We start from the raw sequence: 10,244 nt of genomic DNA on the forward strand, positions 1-10,244 counted from the left end.
GATGTTTATTGTGCAATAAAGTTTATTTTGATATACTGTAAACAAATCCTTAAAAAAGAAATAAATGTTTCACTTTTGAACATGAATTTAAACTAAAAGACTCTTCTTTCACACAATGACTAGAAGATATACTGTACCAGTACTTCAGGAAACATCTGGCCAGGTACTATTAAAGTAGGCAGCTATAAATCCTACACATAGGGTAAGACAGAGGCTAAACTATACATGCGTATGAAAGTGCTTTATTGATAGATTTACTCCTGTCATTACTAAAATTTGGCTCCATCATTTTAAACTAAAACCATGATGCGTTGAGCAATATGAATTCTGTAATTCTCATTACGCTCCTTAACATGTTACTGTGACTGCTGCCAGATGATTAATATTCGGCTTTAGAGTGAGGGGGTGGTTTTATATGGCACTGTGTCTCCTAGGCTGGATAAGATCAGAGTGTGGTCTTTGCTAGGTAATGCGGTACCTAATTTATTTAATATTCTTTTGTCATGAGTAGCTTTGAGTGCTTCAACTATTACTACTAGATTTATGTACTGGTAACACATTCACAGCCATATATACAGTAGATTCATTAGACTATGACTATGAAGCTTATTCTATCTGTTTACTCAATGCACAGTAAATGAAACACACATACAATAAAACTAAAAGGCAAATGAATAAGTAGTTTCAACAAATTTTTCATTTATGGCTGTTAATATTTCTTTACTCTAAAAAATAATATTGACACCATTTTGCCATCTACTATGCCTACAAATTATTCATTCTAATACACCTTTTGGCCAAAGTATTAGAATCTTCCACCACAATACAATATATTGTACTGCAAGAGCAATAGCATCAGAATGAGACATATATCCCTCTTGGTTTACAGATATTGGCAGTCCAATCCCATGCCACTTGTCCAACATCACAACCTCAGCTGATGGTGATCATTCTGTGTGGGACTGAAATTTATTTTCTCCCTCATCTAATAACATAAGAACTTAAAAACAAACATTAGATTCTCATGTGTGCTTGAGAGGAGGCGGCCATTCGCCCCATCTAACTCATTTGGCATTTCGGATCTCCTCCAGTTATTCCTTAAAACAAGCCAGGAATACTGGCTTTGACAGCATGGCTGGGTAGATTTTTCCACACTCCTAAAACCCTTTGGGTATAAAAGTTCTGTTTGCAGTTTTACGTATACTTCCATGTGATTTCCAGTTGTGTTGTCTCTTCAGTTACAAGTAGATTAAGAGCCAGGGATTGTTCTTATCGGGGAATGTGAGGGCATTTTGTCTCGTGCTCCTAAAACTTACCATGCATTACCTTCGGCTGAAAGAGTGTACTCATCTGACTGAGGGTTCCTAACACTGTGGCCAGAGTGAAGCATGTCACTTAAGGTTCTCCTTCATATCCAAATGGAGTAGCAAAAGAAATGAGTTTCACTCCCTCAGCTTGGCTCTCCACTATAGCTGCTGAGGGATGGGTGAACCTAATCTTGGGAGGCCAGTAAGTTTTAAAGTCTGCATTTCAGATCATAACCTACTGTAAATCAGCTCATTGTTGGCTTAATAGGAACAATTTAACAGTTTCTGTCAGCTCTTCATGTACTGGTGTTTTGAAGAAACCTATAAAGCTTGCTGACACACTGGCCCTCCAGCACCAGGCATGCCCAAGCCTGGTCATCTAACACACAGCGTGGATTCTAAAAAGGAACAAACAGCTGTGTGAAGCTGGACTGGCTTCTCAAAGGTAAGGAATATAGGGCAATATTAACAAGAATATAAAAGAAACTAAAGCACATACAGTAAAGTACATGACAGCAAATGTGACAGCAGGATTTCAAGATGGTCTCACAGAGCCACTGTGGCTGACCACAGGTGAACTGACATCTGAAACTCACTTTTTTTTTATTATTGGTTAAAGACAAACTTCCACCTTTATATTTCTAACACTGGCATCCATATGATGTGTATTTGCATGGTATACTACTATTGAATGTAAAATGAACAAATAGCAAAGTTAAAGTTATTACTTAGCTAAGAAAGAAGCAACTGCTTTTGGAGAATTCAACACAAAGTGTGTCAGGGAAAAAGATCATGAATCTGCACCAAAGTAAATAAAAATGGTGCGACTTTAATGGCCTGTTCTAAAATTACACTAGAAATACCATAACACTAAACACAAGCACTTCATAGTTTCTACTATGTCTTATATTACAATACCATTTGCTAGAATGTCTTCTATTTCCATTTGCTTTCATATATCAGATTTTAGAATGATCCTAACAATAGTATCTAACAAATAGATTGCAAAAGTCAAAATTGACATAAATCTGGACTGGAGAAGAAAGTAAAGCATCCAAATAAACTGCACACTGCCATTGTAGAATAGATGACATTTACTGAAACCTTTTTTCTCCAGTCTACTGAATTGTTACTGACAATGTGCCTAAATAAATGAGCCTTATCACAATTCTTAGTGAAATATATATGGTTGCATAAATTGGCACAATTAAGAGAAGCCCCATATAGTCGCTTCATCTGCCTCTATTACAGTACCTTTGCACAACTGGGAGGAAAGCCTCAAACATAAACAATGGAATACCGGTACTGGACAATTCAAATTAAATTAGGTAGCTGCCTACCCTAAGAACATGTGGAACTCACTATTTAATAATAAATACTGTGCCCGCTTTTAAATGGCCTGTGTAGTTCACTATTTCATTTTGAAACCAGCATCAGAAATGACCACCAAAGATGCACTTGTCGTTACCCAAAGGCTGATCTCAGCCTACTGCACAGGCCAAGCCTAGCCACATGAACACTTAAACCAAACACAGGTCTGTGTCATGACGATCGAATACTGTATTCTTTCTTAGAGCATGACACGAAAAACAAAGCACCGGTGCCCGGAATTAAGAAAAACAAAACAAAAGATCCGTTTCTCGCTAATACATGACAACACAAATGAATTTGGGGGAAAAAAAATCCTCTAGCCTATTATGACACGACGCCGGCTGTAAATACCTCTCCATTTCCACTGTACAGAGCATCACATCCCTGTTTTAATTCTGAGCTGATGTAACGCTGATTCAAACCGTAAGATGCGGGTGTAAACAAATAACTAGAAAACGATACAATTCTTACCGTTTTATTAACCTCCAGAATGAATTAAGGCCTAGAATCCTTAAAGCTCTACCCATGGCTTTGATTTTTCTCCTTTCCCCCTACACATCATCAGCAGCAGCTGTACCACAGCGCGATGAGGACGATGATGCTGTAAAAAAACTCCGCCCTCCTCCTGTCTGTCAGAATGAGCTCATTGAATTTGCCAAGAAAACTGCAGTCTCCTTTTTTATCCCTCTTCTTGTTTTTTTTATCCGTTTTACTTTCTCCACTCTTTCACTTTCCCCTCTCGTGGAGTGCACACCACTGTCACAGACCGCACAACGGGAAACGAGCAGACGCTCACAGAAGGTACGATCGGAAATAATACTAAGCCGCACGACTTGGTAGCTCATACTAGTACTGTACAATATACAGTATGTAGAGGAGAATCCGTTTTACAGCTCCTGGTTAAACGTTTCCGTCACAGCACTGTCGCCACTTAAGTATTTATTTCGCCGTTTTCTTTTTAATAAATGAACATATTAAGAAATTTTTTAAAACTAGCCTTGTTAACATTGAAGCATTGTGAAGCAAAACGGTAAAGCACAGTGAGGTGGACACAGAGCGCCAACGGGGGTGGAGAAGGTTGAGCAGCGACTGGGAGTGGGAGTACCGCACATACAGTGGTGTGAAAAAGTGTTTGCCCCCTTCCTGATTTCTTATTTTTTTGCATGTTTGCCACACTGAAATGTTTCAGATCATCAAACAAATTGAAATATTAGACAAAGATAACACAAGTAAACACAAAATGCAGTTTTTAAATGAAGGTTTTTATGAAGGGAAAAAAAAAATCCAAACCTACATGGCCCTGTGTGAAAAAGTGATTGCCCCCCCTGTTAAAACATAAATGAAATGTGGTTTATCACATCTTTGGAAAGCTGAGTTCAATTTCTCTAGCCACACCCAGGCCTGATTACTGCCACACCTGTTCTCAATCAAGAAATCACTTAAATAGGATCTGCCTGACAAAGTGAAGTAGACCAAAAGATCCTCAAAAGCTAGACATCATGCTGCGATCCAAACAAACTCAGGAACAAATGAGAAACAGAGTAATTGAGATTTATCAGTCTGGAAAAGGTTATAAAGCCATTTCTAAAGCTTTAGGACTCCAGCGAACCACAGTGAGAGCCATTATCCACGAATGGCGAAAACATGGAACAGTGGTGAACCTTCCCAGGAGTGGCCGGCCGACCAAAATTACCCCAAGAGCGCAGCGACAACTCATCCAAGAGGTCACAAAAAAACCCCACAACAACATCCAAAGAACTGCAGGCTTCACTTGCCTCAGTTAAGGTCAGTGTTCATGACTCCACCATAAGAAAGAGACTGGGCAAAAATGGCCTGCATGGCAGAGTTCCAAGACGAAAACCACTGCTGACCAAAAAGAACATAAAGGCTCGTCTCGGTTTTGCCAGATAACATCTTGATGATCCCCAAGACTTTTGGGAAAATACTCTGTGGACTGACGAGACAAAAGTTGAACTTTTTGGAAGGTGTGTGTCCCATTACATGTGGTGTAAAAGTAACACAGCATTTCAGAAAAGGAACATCAAACCAACAGTAAAATATGGTGGTGGTAGTGTGATGGTCTGGGGCTGTTTTGGTGCTTCAGGACCTGGAAGACTTGCTGTGGTAAATGGAACCATGAATTCTGCTGTCTACCAAAAAATCCTGAAGGAGAATGTCCGGCCATCTGTTTGTGACCACAAGCTGAAGCACACTTGGGTTCTGCAGTAGGACAATGATCCAAAACACACCAGCAAGTCCACCTCTGAATGGCTTAAGAAATACAAAATGAAGACTTTGGAGTGGCCTAGTCAAAGTCCTGACCTGAATCCGATTTGAGATGTTGTGGCATGACCTTAAAAAAGCCGTTAAGGCTCGAAAACTCTCCAATGTGGCTGAATTACAACAATTGTGCAAAGATGAGTGGGCCAAAATTCCTCCACAGCGCTGTAAAAGACTAATTGCCAGTTATCGCAAACGCTTGATTGCAGTTGTTGCTGCTAAGGGTGGCCCAACCAGTTATTAGGTTTAGGGGAGAATCACTTTTTCACACAGGGTAGGTTTGGATTTTTTTTTTCCCCTTAATAATAAAAACCTTCATTTAAAAACTGCATTTTGTGTTTACTTGTGTTATCTTTGTCTAATATTTCAATTTGTTTGATGATCTGAAACATTTCAGTGTGACAAACATGCAAAAAAATAAGAAATCAGGAAGGGGGCAAACACTTTTTCACACCACTGTAAAACACAAGTCAGGGCACTAGCAACTGAGGAACTGGCTCCTTCTCTCCTGCGGTGCACTGTTCCTTTCTAACATCTCCACAAAGAAGGTTTCTATAGTAATCGGAGTGGTTTATCGGTCTCTCTTTGGACTGTTTTGAGTTTAAGATCACCAGTATTTAGCTGGTGACAGTGCCATGTTTTGTACAAGCAAAAATCAAATCGTAAATATTGTATTTGTAAAATAGTGTAACGCTTACGGCCGACAGGTACTGTGTAAGAGCCGGCGTACCAGAGCAGGTGACGTCACCGCCCTTCCCTGTGAGAGCAGGACTACAGCTACTGGGCTGTGGAGAGATCTCTCTTTAGCTCACGGGGCTAGGTCGCTGCAGAGAGACGCGGAAGTCCCGGGTTCGAGCCCCGGACAGTGTGGGGCCGACCTGATGCGGCAAGGGCGCCCGCCTGAGCCCCCGTTGCGTTACAATAGTGTAGGGGTCAGTCAGTCAGACAGGGAGAATCTGAGGTGGTGTCACGCCCTCTGCGGCCAGAGGGCGCTCTTACTCTATCCAGTCCCTAATTTCCTGTGCTTTGCTGTCCTTCCGGTCTCTCTCTCTCTGGGGCTATATATTTCCGGGTCACTCACTCACCTTCGCTCAGCATTGACGTTCGGATGTTCTGAGACCTGCCTAGCATCTAGGTCGCCCCATGTCCGCTGTCTGAGGTCATTGGTTTCTATACGACTCCTGAACTGTTGAGCCCGGGCTAATCCCCCTTTCCGCTGCTACGCATATGGGTCTTTTTCCGCTCTCCTGCCTCTCCACGGTTCGTCCCTTCCAACATCCGTGACAGAATGCTAAGCCTCCTACTGACCCCGCGAGCGGTGCTTTTTGTTTTTCAGCAGATTTTTTTCTCTTGCCTTTTTTTCCTCTCAGCTCTCCTATTCTAATCATGGGATGCTTTTTCCGACTCCTGTGCCTGTGAGCGGGCTGCGGCCTGGCTTTCCTCGGGTTGTCTTTCCGGCATCCGTGATGGAATGTTGAGCTGGCCCTCCTATCCTCATTGCTGGATATCACTCCGGTCATCTGTGCCTGTGAGTGGGCTGTGTGCCTGGCTTTCCTCGGGTTGTCCACTCAGATATCAGCGATAGGGTGGTGAGACTTTTTTCCTCTTCCATTCTAATTGCTGGATATCACCTTCCTGACATCCGTGCCTGTGAGCGGGCTGTGGCCTGGCTTTCCTCGGGTTGTCTTCTGCCGATATCAGCGTTAGTCTGGTGAGCCTTTTTTGCCATTCCTCTATTCTTATTGGTGGATATCACTCCAGTCATCCTTGCCTGTTAGCGGGCCGTGTGCCTGGCTTTCTTCAGGTTGTCCACTCCAAAATCAGTGATAGAATGGGAACGTGCCTATTGCCCAGTCTGTGGTATTTTTCCCGGGTTTTTGTGTTTTTATTCTTGTTTTTTGCTTGGTATTTTGATTTTTTACTTCCTGGTTTCCCCTTCTCTCTGGTCCCCCTGTCCTGTGTGTCTTGGAACTTTAGGTTCCTATCTGTTTTTTGTGGTTTGTTTCCCTGGTCTCCCAGGTTTAACTTTGTTGTGGTTTGTGCTTGTGTACTTGTCTTTTTTGTTTTAAGTCTCCGGAGCTCTACCTGACCCCCCCCTCCTCTACCCAATAAAGGTTTATACCCTGGAGGAGGGGGCAGCTCTCAGCCGTGGACTCCCGGAGGTTTCCTTTCAGTTAAATTAGGTTTTTTCTCCCCCCAGTGCTGTGCAGCTCACTTATTTGTATGGGCATCAGGAGCCACCCATGAAGGGGGGGGGGGTACTGTCAGAGGGCACTCCTACTCTATCCCGTCCCTAGTTTCCTTTGCTTTGCTGTCCTTCTGGTGTCTCTCTCTCTCTGGGGCTATATATTTCCGGGTCACTCATTCACCTTCGTTCAGCATTGACATTCGGATGTCCTGAGACCCGCCTAGCATCCAGGTGGCCCCACGTTCGCTGCCTGAGGGCATTGGTTTCAATTCGACTCCTGAACTGCTGAGCCCGGGCTAATCCCCCGTTCCGCCGCTACACATATGGGTCTTTTTCCGCTCTCCTGCCTCTCCACAGTTCATCCCTTCCGACATCCGTGACAGGTGGGTACTTCCTTGAAATGGATCAGTTGTACCCCAGACCCCTGCGGGCAAACCCAGAAAGGAGATTGGCAGTAATTTAATCTCTGCTGCTGACAACCTCCGTGATTACAATTTATGGCTTTTAAAATAATAAGGTTTAATAGGTGTCTGTTCACTGTCTTAACTTTAGACCTCTGGTCAGGTTTAATGCTCCAGCATTCCCTTTTTTGAAGTTAGGACTAGTTCTTTTCTTACTTTAACTTACCTTCTATTCCATTTGGACTGCATTTCTATTGCAGCTGCTGTCGAACTCTTGAGAACGATTAGTTTGTCAAGGTGACGTCAGATTAAGGTGACCTAATTGCAGCCCACAGCTGAAAGAAGCCAAATATTGGGGAAATGGTCAGATGGTCAGGAGAGAGCGAGGGCACCAGGCCTGGGGCTTTTAGACTGCAGATGCTCCTGAGCCACTGGTAGACAGATACACCAACCTGGAGGCCCTGGGAGAAGCACAGGGAACAGGTAGGGTGGCTCGAGTTTGAACAGCTGCTTCTTCAGGGTTGCCTGCTGGGAAAGCAGGGTGACCTTTTAGGCAGATTGCAGCTCCAGTTGTGGAAGGTGCAGAAAGCAGAGACTTAACATTGCCAGGGCTCAGGTGCAGCAGACAGAGTCCCTGCTGCTGCTGTTAGCAGTGTGGAGGACCCTGACTGTCCCCAAATCCAGCAGAGGCCTGTTCTGACCATTACCCAAGGTTTGACTCCCTGCGAGGACATAGCGCAGACTGTGCCTTTGTTAGGGTGAAGGTTGATCCTAATGGACTTGAGTGACCTGACATGGTGTCACAAATTCTGGCTGCCCCCCATCAGGGATCCCTGCAGTAACTGTAGTATGTGGGAGGTACAGCTGGACCTGAAAAATGGCAAGCTGCAGCTGGGAGAGTTAGCCTGCCCTTGCCTTGCACAGACAAATCACAGACACAAGATAGCAGATGCTCAGATGCACATGTTGGGGGTTGGAGATAGGGTTCAGTGCCTCTACAAGAAGATTGATTAAAAATGTGAAGAATCAGACATTTCCACATGAATCCTTACTCCAAATGTTATGTGCAGAGAAAGCGCAAGGCCTTCTTAAACTATGTGTTTTGTCCTGAGAATTTAACTTGCTGCATTTTAACATGTATCAACAAACATTAGAATACTGCATCAACAAACCCTGAAAGAGAGGAATCTTTGTACCTTTTGTATTCTTTGTTCTCCTTAGGAAACACCCTGGAATAAAGCAGGATATTGGAATAAAAAGACTTGTAGGGATTCACAGAATGTTTTTCAGGCAACAAAAGCTGGAACTGACAAGCTCTAGACATAGCGAATGGACTCACCGACAGGCTTTCCTGTCTCCTTCCTCTCTTCCATTACTGACCAGCCTGGGCTGATTAAGCCCCGACAGACAGTAATCAATTATTCTAGCATCAGTTCACCTCCTTTCCCTTTTCACTCTACCTCTGTCCTAGAGCGCTCATGGCCCAGTCAGTTGGGTCCCTTCTGGTGTTCCGCCACTCTCCGGTTTCATGCACTTGGGTTCTGACAAGTCATAACCCACGCGGCTGTATCAGGCACCATCGTTACAAAGGCTTGCCAAAGTTAAAACAGTATTGAGCAGGAAGTAAAATACTCCACCAGTTTCTTTGATCAAGTGGGCAATGGCAGGGAATGGTCATACAGTACCTGTCCCTCTTCTTACAATAATTAAAGTCGTGTCTTCACATACACAAATATGTAGGCAACACATTCTGGTAATTTTAACTCAACTCAGGTACCTGTACTGTCATGTGCCTCAGGCTGTGCCTCAGTGTTTTCAAATTTCAAGGAACAATATTAACCTACAAACCTACAGTATGTGCTATTTAAAATGTCAATAACTTTTCAATGCTCAGTTAGCAATTGATATAAAAATAATGCAGTTTCATTGTCTATAAGTATATACAAGTAGGATTTTATGCATTTTTTTCTTTAAATTGTCTTCTGTTTCCTCACATTTACCTCTGTAAATGTTTTCAGGGCAACATCGTAATGTTTGTGTTGTGCATTGTTCAAACTGTGTTGCTCTTTATCAAAGGAAAGCAATAACAAAAAATAAATTAGTGGAGTATAAATGAGTATAAATGATCTTTTATTGCTGAACTTAGAGATGATTGCATTCTTTGAAAAATAATGAAATACACTTATCTAATCTTATCCTTGGCACAAAATTTAAGCATGCAAGAACACAGCTCCAGTCAACTCTTTCTAACAGGTTCCTAAAGAATTCATGTTTATGAAATATGTGCAGAAGAGCAGGATAGATTCTTCCAAATATGTGTATTGCATCCATAATAAATTCATGTTAGATATATATTTGTATTTATGAATGTAAAATTGGATTAGGATTATATGCAGATAATCAAATTAGTGGGGTATAAATGATCAGCTATTATTAACCTTAGAGATAATTAAATTAGAGGGATCTTACTGTTGTTGTAAGTTCAGTAAGTAGATTAGATACAATGCAAGAATGAATACGCCATTTGAAGTGCTGCGTATACTTTCAGATATAGAAAAACTGCTTTTTAACCTTACTAAATTACCCAGGAGAAAACTTTTGAGGAAAAAACACCTTTACTCTGTAATACATTATAAGCAAATGTGATATTGTTTGAGAACAAATTCTTCAGAAATAAATAAAAATGTGAGAATGGTT

General features: G+C 42.2%; 1 protein-coding gene across 1 annotated transcript in view; it reads right to left on the minus strand.

Annotated features, from left to right (window-relative positions):
* The window catches only part of jakmip2 (janus kinase and microtubule interacting protein 2), a 37,727-nt gene extending 34,437 nt beyond the window's left edge, over window positions 1-3,290 (minus strand). The window contains exon 1 of the mRNA XM_088931780.1: window positions 3,150-3,290. The gene's annotated coding sequence lies outside the window, so the exon portion shown is untranslated. The remainder of the gene's footprint in view (window positions 1-3,149) is intronic.
* Between the last annotated feature and the right edge of the window lie 6,954 nt (window positions 3,291-10,244).

The sequence above is a fragment of the Atractosteus spatula genome, chromosome 14, assembly GCF_055471065.1.
Source record: "Atractosteus spatula isolate fAtrSpa1 chromosome 14, fAtrSpa1.hap1, whole genome shotgun sequence".
In the NCBI taxonomy this organism is placed as follows: Eukaryota; Metazoa; Chordata; class Actinopteri; order Semionotiformes; family Lepisosteidae; genus Atractosteus; species Atractosteus spatula.